Source organism: Rhinopithecus roxellana, chromosome 16, assembly GCF_007565055.1.
Source record: "Rhinopithecus roxellana isolate Shanxi Qingling chromosome 16, ASM756505v1, whole genome shotgun sequence".
Taxonomy (NCBI): Eukaryota; Metazoa; Chordata; class Mammalia; order Primates; family Cercopithecidae; genus Rhinopithecus; species Rhinopithecus roxellana.
In genome coordinates, this window is record NC_044564.1 from 104,365,690 (window position 1) to 104,378,309 (window position 12,620).

The 12,620-nt window shown below is 45.6% G+C and overlaps 1 protein-coding gene across 2 annotated transcripts in view; it reads left to right on the forward strand.

Moving 5' to 3' along the window:
• The first annotated feature begins 3,020 nt into the window (after nucleotides 1-3,020).
• ABCA1 (ATP binding cassette subfamily A member 1) overlaps nucleotides 3,021-12,620 on the forward strand; it is a 148,729-nt gene continuing 139,129 nt past the window's right edge. For both annotated transcript variants that reach the window (XM_010353310.2, XM_030919462.1), the window contains exon 1: nucleotides 3,021-3,343. The gene's annotated coding sequence lies outside the window, so the exon portion shown is untranslated. The remainder of the gene's footprint in view (nucleotides 3,344-12,620) is intronic.

The following is a 12,620-nucleotide window of genomic DNA, read 5'->3' on the forward strand; positions in this document are numbered from 1 at the left end:
CGTTCTCTGGGACTTTGATTTTTTTTTTCTTGGGCTCATCCCCTTTCTGTAGTATCTTAACTTTGTCTTATTTGTATAGGACCTTACTGTTGCCCATTCCCTTATTAGAGCAATCTAAGCAATTACCTTCATACCTTTTGGAACTATATGCTTCAAAATTCCAAAAAGAATGATTTTGGGCTGGGCACAGTGGCTCATGCCTATAATCCCAGCACTTTGGGAGGCTGAGGCGAGTGGATCGCCTGAGGTCAGGAGTTTGAGACCGGCCTGGCCAACATAGTGAAACCCTGTCTTTACTAAAAAACACAAAAAATTAGCCGGGCATTGTGGCAGGCGCCTGTAATCTGAACTACTCAGGAGGCGGAGGTTGCAGTGAGCCGAGATCGCGCCATTGCACTCTGGCCTGGGCAACAAGACTGAAACTCCATCTCAATAAAAAAAGAAAACAAAAATGAATGATTTTGGTGGTCGACTTCAGATAGGTAGAAGAGGAAGGAGAGAGGAGATAGAGGGTCAGGGAGACCTAATTACTCTCTAAAATCATGCTAGGAAAGATACCACCTTTTAATAACACTCTCTGCTTTTATAACACCATTCTGCCAAGGAGCTCAAAGGTTTCAACAAAGTTTATTTTCAGAAAACCCCTGTGAGGAAGACAGAACAGACATCTTCTCTCCATTTTAAAGATGAAGAAACAGGCCGGGCACAATGGCTAATGCCCATAATCCCAGCACTTTGGGAGGCTGAGGCCGGAGGATCCTTTGAGCTCCAGAGTTTGAGACCGGCCTGGGTAACACAGCAAAACCCTGTCTCTACAAAAAAAATACAAAAATTATATGGGTGAGGTGGCATGCACCTGTGGTCCTAGCTACTTGGGAAGCTAAGGTGGGAAGATCGCTTGAGCCCAGGAAGTCAAGGCTACAGTGAGCCGTGATTGGACCACTGCACTCCAGCCTGGGTAGACAGAGCAAGACCCTGTGTCAAAAGAAAGAAGAGAAAAGAAAGAAACAAAGAGAAAGAGGAGGGGAGGGAAGGGGAGAGAGAGAGAGGGAGGGAGGGAGGGAGGGAGGGAGAAAGGAAAGAAGGAAGGAAAGAAGGAAGGAAGGAAGGAAAAAAGATGAAAAAAGAAAAAAAAAAACAGATGAAACAGAGGCAGAAAGACTTTACCTAAATTGCTCATCATGTGGTTGTCAAGTTTGACCCCAAAACTCAATTTATTGACCAAGGTTATTCTTTGACTGAGGCAAGGGGGTCCCCTCTCTTGGGCTTTGGACTTTAGAAAGCTTATCTCTGGCCTTTCTGAGATCCATCCCTTTCTTTCTTTTTTTTTTTTTTCTTGACACGGAGTCTTGCTCTGCCACTCAGGCTGGAGTGCAGTGGCGTGATCTCAGCTCACTGTAACCTCTGCCTGCCAGGTTCAAGCGATTCTCCTGCCTCAGCCCCCTGAGTAGCTGGGATAACAGGCACCCACCACCATGTCTGGCTAATTTTTGTATTTTTAGATTTTTAGCAGAAACTGGGCTTCATCATGTTGGCCAGGTTGGTTTCGAACTCCTGACCTCAGGTGATCTGCCCACCTTCGCCTCCCAAAGTGCTGGGATTACAGGCATGAGCCACTGTGCCCAGCTCAGATCCATCCCTTTCTAAGGGCAAACAGTCCATGGTGCAAAGGGGCCATGCCACCCAGAGTTATGAGTACCTGGGACTCCAGAATTCCTTGCCTTGTGGCCTCCACGTGCACTTCCAGGGCCTGCTTGGGCCTCTTCTACGGGTCTGTCCTGAGTGTTGATAGAACCACTGATGTGGTTGAGCTGTAGCCTGGAGATCCTGTTGACTGTAGCCTGGAGGGGGCTTATGCAGCTGAGTGTCTGCATGCAGGTGGTGGGAGTTCTGGAATATAATGGAGCTGGAGGTGGGAAGAGAAGTAGGCTTGGGGCGCTCTCATGCCACCTCATTCTGACCAAAACTCAGGTCAAATTGTGAAGAGTCTAAATGTGAATCTGCCCTTCAAGGTGGTTACAAAGGTATCTTTGTCAAGGCAGGAGACATTTAGTTTGTTGGCTTGATGGATGACTTAAATATTTAGACATACAGTGTGTAGGAATGCATTCCTACTCTTGCCTTTTTTTTTTTTTTTTTTTTTTTTTTGGCCCCTCCAATGTTTTGGGTGGTTTTACTCCCTACAGACAAAGGCAAACAGAAGTTGGAGGTCTGGAGTGGCTACATAATTTTACACGACTGCAATTCTCTGACTGCACTTTACAAATGTATACAAGCTAAATACAAGTCCTGCGTTTTTATCACAGGGAGGCTGATCAATATAATGAAAATTAAAAGGGGGCTGGTCCATACTGTTCTGTGTTTTTGTCTGTTTTTTTTTTTTTTTTTTTTTTTTTTTGTGGCCTCCTTCCTCTCAATTTATGAAAAGAAGCAGTAAGATGTTCCTCTCGGGTCCTCTGAGGGACCTGGGGAGCTCAGGCTGGGAATCTCGAAGGCAGCAGGTCGCTATCAAAAACCAAAGTCAATGGTTTTGGGGGGGGTGGGAAACAAAAGCAGCCGGTTACCCAGAGGACCAGCCTAGGTCTTTGAAAGGAACCAAAAGACAAAATGATTGGCGTCCTGAGGGGGATTCAGCCTCGATCTCTCTCTCCCCCAATCCCTCCCTCCGGCTGAGGAAACTAACAAAAGGAAAAAAAAATTGCGGAAAGCACTATTTAGAGGAAGCAAACTCCACTGGTGCCCTTGGCTGCCGGGAACGTGGACTAGAGAGTCTGCGGCGCAGCCCCGAGCCCAGCGCTTCCCGCGCGTCTTAGGCCGGCGGGCCCGGGCGGGGACAGGGGGCGCAGACCGCGGACCCTGAGACACCTGATGCACCCTCCACCCCACCCCACCCACCTCCTCCCAACCCCCTAGCCGTTTCGCCGGCGGCTGAACGTCGCCCGTTTAAGGGGCGGGCCGCGGCTCCACGTGCTTTCTGCTGAGTGACTGAACTACATAAACAGAGGCCGGGAAGGGGGCGGGGAGGAAGGCGAGAACAAGCTTTGACCGATAGTAACCTCTGCGCTCCGGGCAGCCGAATCTATAAAAGGAACTAGTCTCGGCAAAAACCCCATAATTGCGAGCGAGAGTGAGTGGGGCCGGGACCCGCAGAGCCGAGCCGACCCTTCTCTCCCGGGCTGCGGCAGGGCAGGGCAGAGCAGGGCGGGGGGCTCCGCGCACCAACAGGACCAGTTCTCAGGGCGCTTTGCTCCTTGTTTTTTCCCCTCGTTCTGTTTTCCCCCCTTCTCCGGAAGGCTTGTCAAGGGGTAGGAGAAAGAGACGCAAACACAAAAGTGGAAAACAGGTAAGAGGCTCTCCAGTGACTTATTGGGCGTTATTGTTTTGTTTCGAGGCCAAGGAAGCTTCGGGAAGCGCTCGGTTTCGGGGACTTTGATCCGGAGCCCCGCATGCCCACCACTTGCAACTCAAATGGGACCCGGGGCGGCGTAAATGGGGAGAGGATGTCCTAGGATGAGCTCTGGCGACCCCAGGGCTGCGCTGCTGCGCTTGGGACTCGCCGGGCGGTGGAGACCCGGGCACAGTACCCCGGGCTCAGAGGGGTCGGGGGTGCCCGGGCGTGCTGAGGGCGCTGCTGCCGGGTGGGGAGAGTTGCAGGTCCGGCACGGAGCGCTTCTTTGTTCGGAGGGGCCTGAGTTGGCTAGAAACCCCTCTGGTTGCGGGTCTGCTAGTACCTATGGAGACAAATGCCAGCACTGAGTCCTCACTAGGTTCTTAAGAAGCTGGTCTGTTCTGACCTGGGAATCTGCTATATGCACCCCGGGACTGGAGCAGCGCGTCCTTTTTCCCCGAGAACTCGAGTTGGAGGTGTCCCAAACGGGGGCCGTGGTGCTATTACTCACTAGAGGCCTTGGGGCTTTGTTTGACCTGAGGGGTAGGGAGGTCCTGCCTAGTCTCCGTGCGCTCAGCCGAGCTGGTGTCCCTGGCGCAGAGCGCGGAACGAGTTTTGTTTCTTTTCTTTTTTTCTTTCCTTTGAGTCTTGCTCTGTCGCCCAGGCTGGAGTGCAATGGGGCGATCTCCGCTCACTGCAACCTCCGCCTCCGGGGTTCAAGCGGTTCTCCTGCCTCAGTCTCCTGAGTAGCTGGGATTACAGGCGTGTCACCACACCCAGCTAATTTTTGTATTTTTAGTAGAGACGAGGTTCCAACTTGATGGCCAGGCTGGTCTCGAACCCCCGACCTCAGGTGATCCACCGGTCTCGGCCTCCCAAAGTGCTGGGATTACAGGTGTGAGCCACCGCCCCCGGCCGAGTTTTGTTTCTTCTAAATACGAGACTTAGGAGAGCCTACGGAAACCCGGAGGTGGGGTGCCCAATCTTCCCTCCCCCACGTTCCCTGCCGCCCCATCTTCCAGACCCTTGCCGCTGGTCTCTTGGGGCAGCTTCTGCCTGGGCGCAGATGGAGAAGCTGGGGCGAGGTGGTGCCGTGGAATGACCGGGAATAACCCCGGCGGGCGGCGCAGAACTCGGAGCTCCGCCGCGGGCCTGGGCTGGGCTCTGCCTTGAGGGTGGGGGTGCTGGGCGCGCGGGCTGCAGTGGCCCCCGGAGACTGGCCCGCAGCGCCTCCTGGCCGGAGGAGCTAGGAATCGGCCGGCTGTACTAGGTGTCTTTGCTCGCTGTGAATCCGGTGAAGACCGGTGATTGCAGATGGAGAGGAACTATGAGGTTTTTTGTTGTTGTTGTTAGCGTATTTGCCAACTCCCAGGCCATTGGTAAATCAGGAAGGTTCTTGGGGCGGCGGACAGTGCCAGGGTTGTGTGTAGGTGCCTCTTTAGGTATATCTTTTATCAAAAAGAAGGAAATAAATAAGATTAAAAATAAGAAACTAAAGAAAAAAGTTGTCTGACACTGTCTGTAATTGGCCTGCCTTTGCAGCACTGACACCATTAGCTTTTAAAATCCGACTTTTCAATGACACCCCAAGAAGAGAATGGGTGGTATATACTCATTCATCTCACAGTGGACAAAGTTCATATTTAAAAAAACTTTCTGGGTACTGAAATCAGCAAGTCTCTTGTCCTCCATGGCCGAATCCCTGCTTCCCACGAAGAGAACCTCACAAAAATTTCCCCCAAGTTAAAGAGTGGAATTTTCTTTTTTTCTTTTTCTTTCTTTTTTTTTTTTTTTTTTTTGAGGCAGAGTCTCGCTCTATCGCCCAGGCTGGAGTGCAGTGGCCGGATCTCAGCTCACTGCAAGCTCCGCCTCCCGGGTTCACGCCATTCTCCTGCCTCAGCCTCCTGAGTAGCTGGGACTACAGGCGCCCGCCACCTCGCCCGGCTAGTTTTTTGTTTTTTAGTAGAGACGGGGGTTTCACCGTGTTAGCCAGGATGGTCTCGATCTCCTGACCTCATGATCCACCCGTCTCGGCCTCCCAAAGTGCTGGGATTACAGGCTTGAGCCACCGCGCCCGGCCAAGAGTGGAATTTTCTTGATTTTTTTTTTTTTCATTTTTTTAACGGCCATAGTTTAGAACCCAGACTTAAATTATGATCTTCTTTTCAAACAAAACTTAAAGTCCTTAAGTTTTCATCTTCCCTTTTATTTCAGCCTATTCTTCTCATACCTACCACAAAAATGATGGAGGCTTTCTGTTGAGAAACTTGCCGTTTCTGTTGAGAATATCATTCTCTTGAGAAACTTTCTCCTAAATCAGAGAAAGTATGGAAGCATGGAAAGTATTCCTGAGTAGAACCTCTACAGATATTACAATATTTTTCAAATACAAAGTTTCCATTGTCAGCCTGTTTCCCCAGTGCTTCCACAAACCATTAAATCATTCCACAAACCTTTAAAATAATTAATGCTAGGGAATTTTAGGAAAACATTGGATACACAGTATCTGCTTGAGAACCAACAGTATGATCAGAGCCACCGGGGAAGAGGGTCTTCAGCCTTCATGATGACTACAAGCCATTTAAGGGACTAGAATTGCTACTGTTGTCAGAGCAGTTTAGGAATCTGTATTTGAGCATCTGCACAGTGTTCCAGAATGACATATCTGACCGTAACCTGGACACCTGTGATATGTTGTCTCTTCTGCAGATGAGCATTTGAAATCTCCACTCTCATATTTCTACGAGTGCAGGCCTATAATGTACCCTGGACACATTTTTTTTTTCTTTTGAGACGCAGTTTAGCTCTGTTGCCCAAACAGGAGTGCAGTGGCGTGATATCGGCTCACTGCAACCTCCACCTCCTGGGTTCAAGCGATTGAGTAGCTGGGACTACATGTGCACGCCACCACGCCTGGCTAATTTTTGTGTTTTTAGTAGAGACAGGGTTTCACCATGTTGGCCAGGCTGGTCTCGAACTCCTGATCTCAAGTGATCCGACAGCCTCGGCCTCCCAAAGTGCTGGGATTGCAGGCATGAGCCACCACACTCGGCCCCAAATACATTTTTTTTTTTAACTATCCAGATATTAAATAAATAATATGATTATAATAGTTGTTACGGTCATTTAGCGTCAAATTTTAAAAGATCATTCTGAACACTTGTTTTGTTTATGCTGAGAGAAGGCCTACTCTAAAAAATGCAACTGGCCGGGCGCGGTGGCTCAAGCCTGTAATCCCAGCACTTTGGGAGGCTGAGACGGGCGGATCACGAGGTCAGGAGATCGAGACCATCCTGGCTAACACAGTGAAACCCCGTCTCTACTAAAAATACAAAAAAAACTAGCCGGGCGAGGTGGCGGGCGCCTGTAGTCCCAGCTACTCGGGAGGCTGAGGCGGGAGAATGGCGCAAACCCGGGAGGCGGAGCTTGCAGTGAGCTGAGATCGGGCCACTGCACTCCAGTCCGGGCGACAGAGCGAGACTCCGCCTCAAAAAAAAAAAAAAAAAAAAAAAAAAAAAAAATAAAAATAAAAAAAAATAAAAAATGCAACTATCTTCATGTCTACATGTGGATATCACCATGAGTGGCCAAAGTTATTGCAATGTTTAATAGATACATATTTAGCACTGTGTGGCAAGTACTATTTGAAATGTTTTTCACAAGTTTATTCATTTATTGTGTTTATTTTGAGATAGGGTCTTGCTCTGTTGCACAGGGTGGAGTGCAGTTGTACAGACAAGGCTCACTGCAACCTCAGCCTCCTAGGCTCAAGTGATCCTCTTATATCAGCCTCCTAAGGAGCTGGGGCCACAGGCATGCACCACGGCTCCTGGCTAAATTTTTAAATTTTTTGTAAAGACAAGGTCTCACGATGTTGCCCAGACTGGTCTTGAACTCCTGGGCTCAAGGGATCCTCCCACATCAGCCTCCCAAAGTGCTGGGATTACAGGCATAAGCCACTGTGCAGGTCATCAAATGCTAATTGAATTTTCACAACAAAACCATTTATTGTCCCTAGTTTACAAGATTAAGTAAATGATGAGGCTAATTTGTCTCTGGCCATATACCTTGCAAGAGGTAGAGCTAAGATTTGAACGCAGCCAGTAAACTCCAGAGTTCTTTTTTTTTTTTTTTTTTTTTTTTTTTTTGAGACGAAGTCTCGCTCTGTCGCCCAGGCTGGAGTGCAGTGGCCGGATCTCAGCTCACTGCAAGCTCCGCCTCCCGGGTTTACGCCATTCTCCTGCCTCAGCCTCCTGAGTAGCTGGGACTACAGGCACCCGCCACCTCGCCCGGCTAGTTTTTTGTATTTTTAGTAGAGACGGGGTTTCACCATGTTAGCCAGGATGGTCTCGAACTCCTGACCTCTCGTGATCCACCTGTCTCGGCCTCCCAAAGTGCTGGGATTACAGGCTTGAGCCACCGCGCCCGGCCAACTCCAGAGTTCTTTAACTCCCGTATTAACATTTCAGCTGCTGCAACCAGGGAGCTTTTCAAGGATGCTCACATTCATCTACATTCATCTGCTATAATCCTTATCAGAATCTATAGCCTGCATCATATTTTCCTTGTTGCTGTGAGTGGATCAGCCAAATTCTCTTTAACTTGAAACCTTGGTTGCGTAGGGATTGCAACATCCTGGAAATAATAGAATAAAATTTACTCAACTCGAATTTTTTACTTGGTTGATAATGAAAACTATGCTATTGCTTTAGTCAGATGGTTGTGAATAGCTGTGTGATCTCAAAACGTTTTCCCGTGTGATCTATAGAAAATGGAATGATAGAGTATTAGGCTGTAAGGGCATAAGAAACACAGGAAAAAGAGAAGTGAACTGTTAGTTTAGTTGTAAATCCTAACTTTGGTGATTGTCAAAATTTGTTATAATACAATATGATTCTTGCTTGTCCTATCCTTGATGATGTTGTGGACTTTTTGAAATAAGCTATTTCTCTGTTACTGCTGTTACTGTTTAGAAATCAAATTTAGTTTTTTCTTAAGAGATATATATATATATTTGGAAAATATACACAGTTTCAAAGTCTGCCTTGTTGGCTGGGTACAGTGGCTCACTCCTGTATTCCCAGCACTTTCGGAGGCCAAGGCAGGATGATCACTTGAGGTCAGGAGTTCAAGACCAGCCTGGCCAACACAGTGAAACCCTGTCTCTACTAACAATACAAAAATTAGCTAGGCATGGTGGTGGGTGCTTGTGATTCCCAGCTACTGAGGTAGAAGAATTGCTTGAACCTGGGAGGTGGAGGTTGCACTGAGTTGAGATCGTGCCACTTTACTCCAGCCTGGGTGTCAGAGTGAGACTCTGTCTTGAAAAAAAAATGTCTGCCGGCCGGGCGCGGTGGCTCAAGCCTGTAATCCCAGCACTTTGGGAGGCCGAGACGGGTGGATCACGAGGTCAGGAGATCGAGACCATCCTGGCTAACATGGTGAAACCCTGTCTCTACTAAAAATACAAAAAACTAGCCGGGCGAGGTGGCGGGCGCCTGTAGTCCCAGCTACTCGGGAGGCTGAGGCAGGAGAATGGCGTAAACCCAGGAGGCGGAGCTTGCAGTGAGCTGAGGTCCGGCCACTGCACTCCAGCCCGGGCGACAGAACAAGACTCCGTCTCAAATAAAAAAAAAAAAAAAAAAAAAAAAAAGTCTGCCTTGTAAAAGTGAAATAGGATGAGAAAGTGCCTTTCTTATTAATTGATATAGCAAATTAGAAATAAACTCTTTGAAAACACCTCTTGGTAAAAATAGTTACATTTACTGTTGATTTATGGTATGTTGGATATGTTTTTAAGTTTTTCATGTAATAACTCAGTTCATTCTCATGAGAACCATGTGAGATAGGTGGTGCTGTTATTGTCTTTATAGATGGGGAAACTGAGGTATAGGCAGGCTAGGTAGATGATTATGGAATTTGTAAGTAGTGGAGCTGAAGTTGCATCCCAGACAGTTTGGCTTCTGTGAGTTTACCAATCTCATGATAAACACTTTGTCAGACTATTACATTTTTGATGCATGAAATATTGGCAAAAGGCCAAAAGTGATTCTCTGTTTTCATTTGAGTATCTTCACCTGAAAATAGTTGCCTGAATAAGTAGCCTGCATAGAAAGGTACATTTTAGAAATACTTGAAGCCAGAGAATGAAAAGCTTACATAAAATTGATTTCCGGTAGGGCTTTCTGTTACTCTCCATTCTACGAAGACCACAAATAGCATTCAGGCAAAGAGCATTTATTCCAACAGCGGAGGAGCATGGGATTTTGTTCCCAAAACAAAACAAAGTTTGAAATCTGTCTTTCCCATGTTGAAAACAAAGTTGGTACAAAACCCGTTAGCATCTGCAAACCTCCTTTAAGACCCGATTTAAATGCTCCCCTCCTCATGAAGCTCTTCTGGATCCACTCCTTCCCATCACTGAGTTGAAAGTAACATCCCCTTCTTTTTACTTCCATTAGACTTGGATTACAGCACTCTTTGTGTCATGTATTTAATACTGTTTTTTATTATAGTTAACGTTTATTTGTCTTCCTCATGAGTGTATGCTTCTCTAGAGAGAGGTCTTTGATTCATTCTCCCCTGGCCTTAATTCATCCCACTTAATATGGAAAAAGTTTAATAAATGCTGACTTAAGTAAGTCCAACAAGGAGAGTGGGAAGCTCATGTTTGCTTCCTGTCTTCTAAAAGACTACTTGAGATAACAGGCTAATCACAGAAAAGCATTAGAAATAGAATTATGTGAGAAACAACTGTAGTTAAGGCTAGGTTTATGTTAGATTGAGAAATTTTAGTGCATACTTATTTAGGCCAGGTTACTTTTTGTAGAACAAACATTTCTGTTTCGTTCAGTTTCATTTCCGTTTCTGAGGCAGCTGTGATTTAAGAAAATGCTGTAGTCTGTGGCATTCCATATTCAAGTACTTTGAGTTGTATATTAATTTATTTTTGTTAATAAGAGTGAGATGACTAAGTAATTTAGATATTTAAACACTTTTTAAAAAAACAGTAACTTCATATGCATTGGATCTATTCTTCTCTAAAGTCTTTTCTTGGGGGGTGTTTAACATTCTCCAGTGTTTTCTATGCCAAATCCAACTTCCAAGAAGTATTTGGAAGTCAAAGCATTTTAACTGGCTAGTCTTAAAGTCCAGATATTTTGTGATAGTTGGTATTTAGTTTATGACATTTCCCAGGAAGAACTTTTTAGTAGTGGAACCATTTGTGAAAGACTTCCTTGAAGCTACCTTAGAGAGTTGATTTAGTTCTTCCTAAATAAGTAAATAGAATATATTATTAGTATTAGGACATCTTGAAGTGTAGATGCAAATATTGGTGGAAAAGAACATGGATATCAGAATCAAATTAATATAGATTGGAATTCTGGTTATTACTGATGGATATTTGACATTAGGCAAGTTGCTGATCACTCTTTGCCTCAGTTTCATCATCTGTAAAATAGGCATTTGCGTGTGTGTATAATGTGAACCATATAATATAATACTTGGCTATAGTGATGTTTATTCATACTAGTGTTTTCAGTGATTTTAAAAGCTTGCTTTAGGCCAGGCGCTATGACTCATACCTATAATTCCAGCACTTTGGGAGGCCAGGACGCATGGATCATGAGGTCAGGAGTTCGAGACCAGCCTGACCAACATGGTGAAACCCTGTCTCTACTAAAAATACAAAAATTAGGTGGGCGTGGTGGCGCAAGCCTGTAATCCCAGCTACTCAGGAGGCTTAGGCAGAAGAATCGCTTGAACTCGGGAGGCAGAGATTGCGGTGAGCCAAGATCATGCCACTGCACAGAGCGAGACTCCATCTCAAAAAAAAAAAAAAAAAAGCTTGCTTTATAGTTTACTTCCACATTAAATTATCTTTATCCCATGTTGCTTGCATTGATGTCCCAGACATGAAAAAAAAAAAAGATGATAACAATAACAGTTCTTAAATTAGGTTCCACTCTTATTCTAGATCACCAATTCATATTACTATTCAGACTTGGAACAATTGGATTTTAGTTAAACTTTTTTTCAAATATGCATATAATTGTCAGTGGTTACTGTATTTTGGGGAAGAGATTGTTGACTTCTTTGAAGAAAGATATGGATTTTCTCTTCAGAAAAAATACACATGAGCTCATATAATCCAAATTTTATGTGTAATTACAGGGTGTTCGTGAATGCCCACAAACCCATTAAGAAGCTGTGTGACCTTGGACAAGTCATTTTACTTTTCTGTTTTTCAGGTTGTTGGTCTATAAAATGTTACTACTTGACTTTTAAAGAGTCCTTCAAGCTCTTATGTCCTCTAACCCCAGGTCTGTATTTAGAAGAAGAGGTGATCCTTTAATTAGAGCCATCTAGAGATCTGAGGAACATGCTGAGCATTAGTGTAACATGCCATGTGGATTTTGAGAGGTAAAGAAGAAATATCCAGGGAATGCCTGAGAGCATTCCTGATTAGATCGATGACAGAAGAAAGGAATGAGAGGGAGGAGAGAAAGCTGTTGAAATTTCCTATTTACCTGCTTTGACTGAATGAAGATTTGAATCACAGAACCAGAAGGGGTTCTTATCTGAAATGCAAAGGAAGGAGGAGTTGGTTTAATTCAATAAGTTTCAGTTGAGTAAACATGATTTAGTGAGATACTGTTCTTGCTTCTGACTCACCATTTGGAAAATCTCTCTAAAATAAAATTGGACTCTCCATCTCAGACATCATTTTGGGTATAGGTTTTGCTTTTTTTTTTTTTTTGAGACAGAGTCTCGCTCTGTTGCCCAGGCTGGAGTGCAGTGGCGCAATCTCAGCTCACTGCAACCTCCGCCTCCCAGGTTCAAGCAATTCTCCTGCCTCAGCCTCCTGAGTAGCTGGGACTTCAGGCATGTGCCACCATGCCCGGCTAAGTTTTGTATTTTTTAGTAGAGATAGAGTTTTACTATGTTGGCTAGACTGGTCTTGGACTCCTGGACTTGTGATCCGCCCACCTCGGCCTCCCAGAGCGTTGAAATTACAGGCATGAGCCACAGCGCCCAGCCTAAGTTTTGCTTCTTATAGTGGAATCCTGTTAAGCCAATAGGTGATCAAAGGAAAACATAACCAACTCTTCAGGCTCATTCATCCTTCAATAATAGAATGCTAGTACCCATCCTAGGAGAAGAAATGACTATACCTCATGCGGATAGTTTTAAGTATCTCAGAAGACCGTCACTGGGGGTAGCTGGGTAA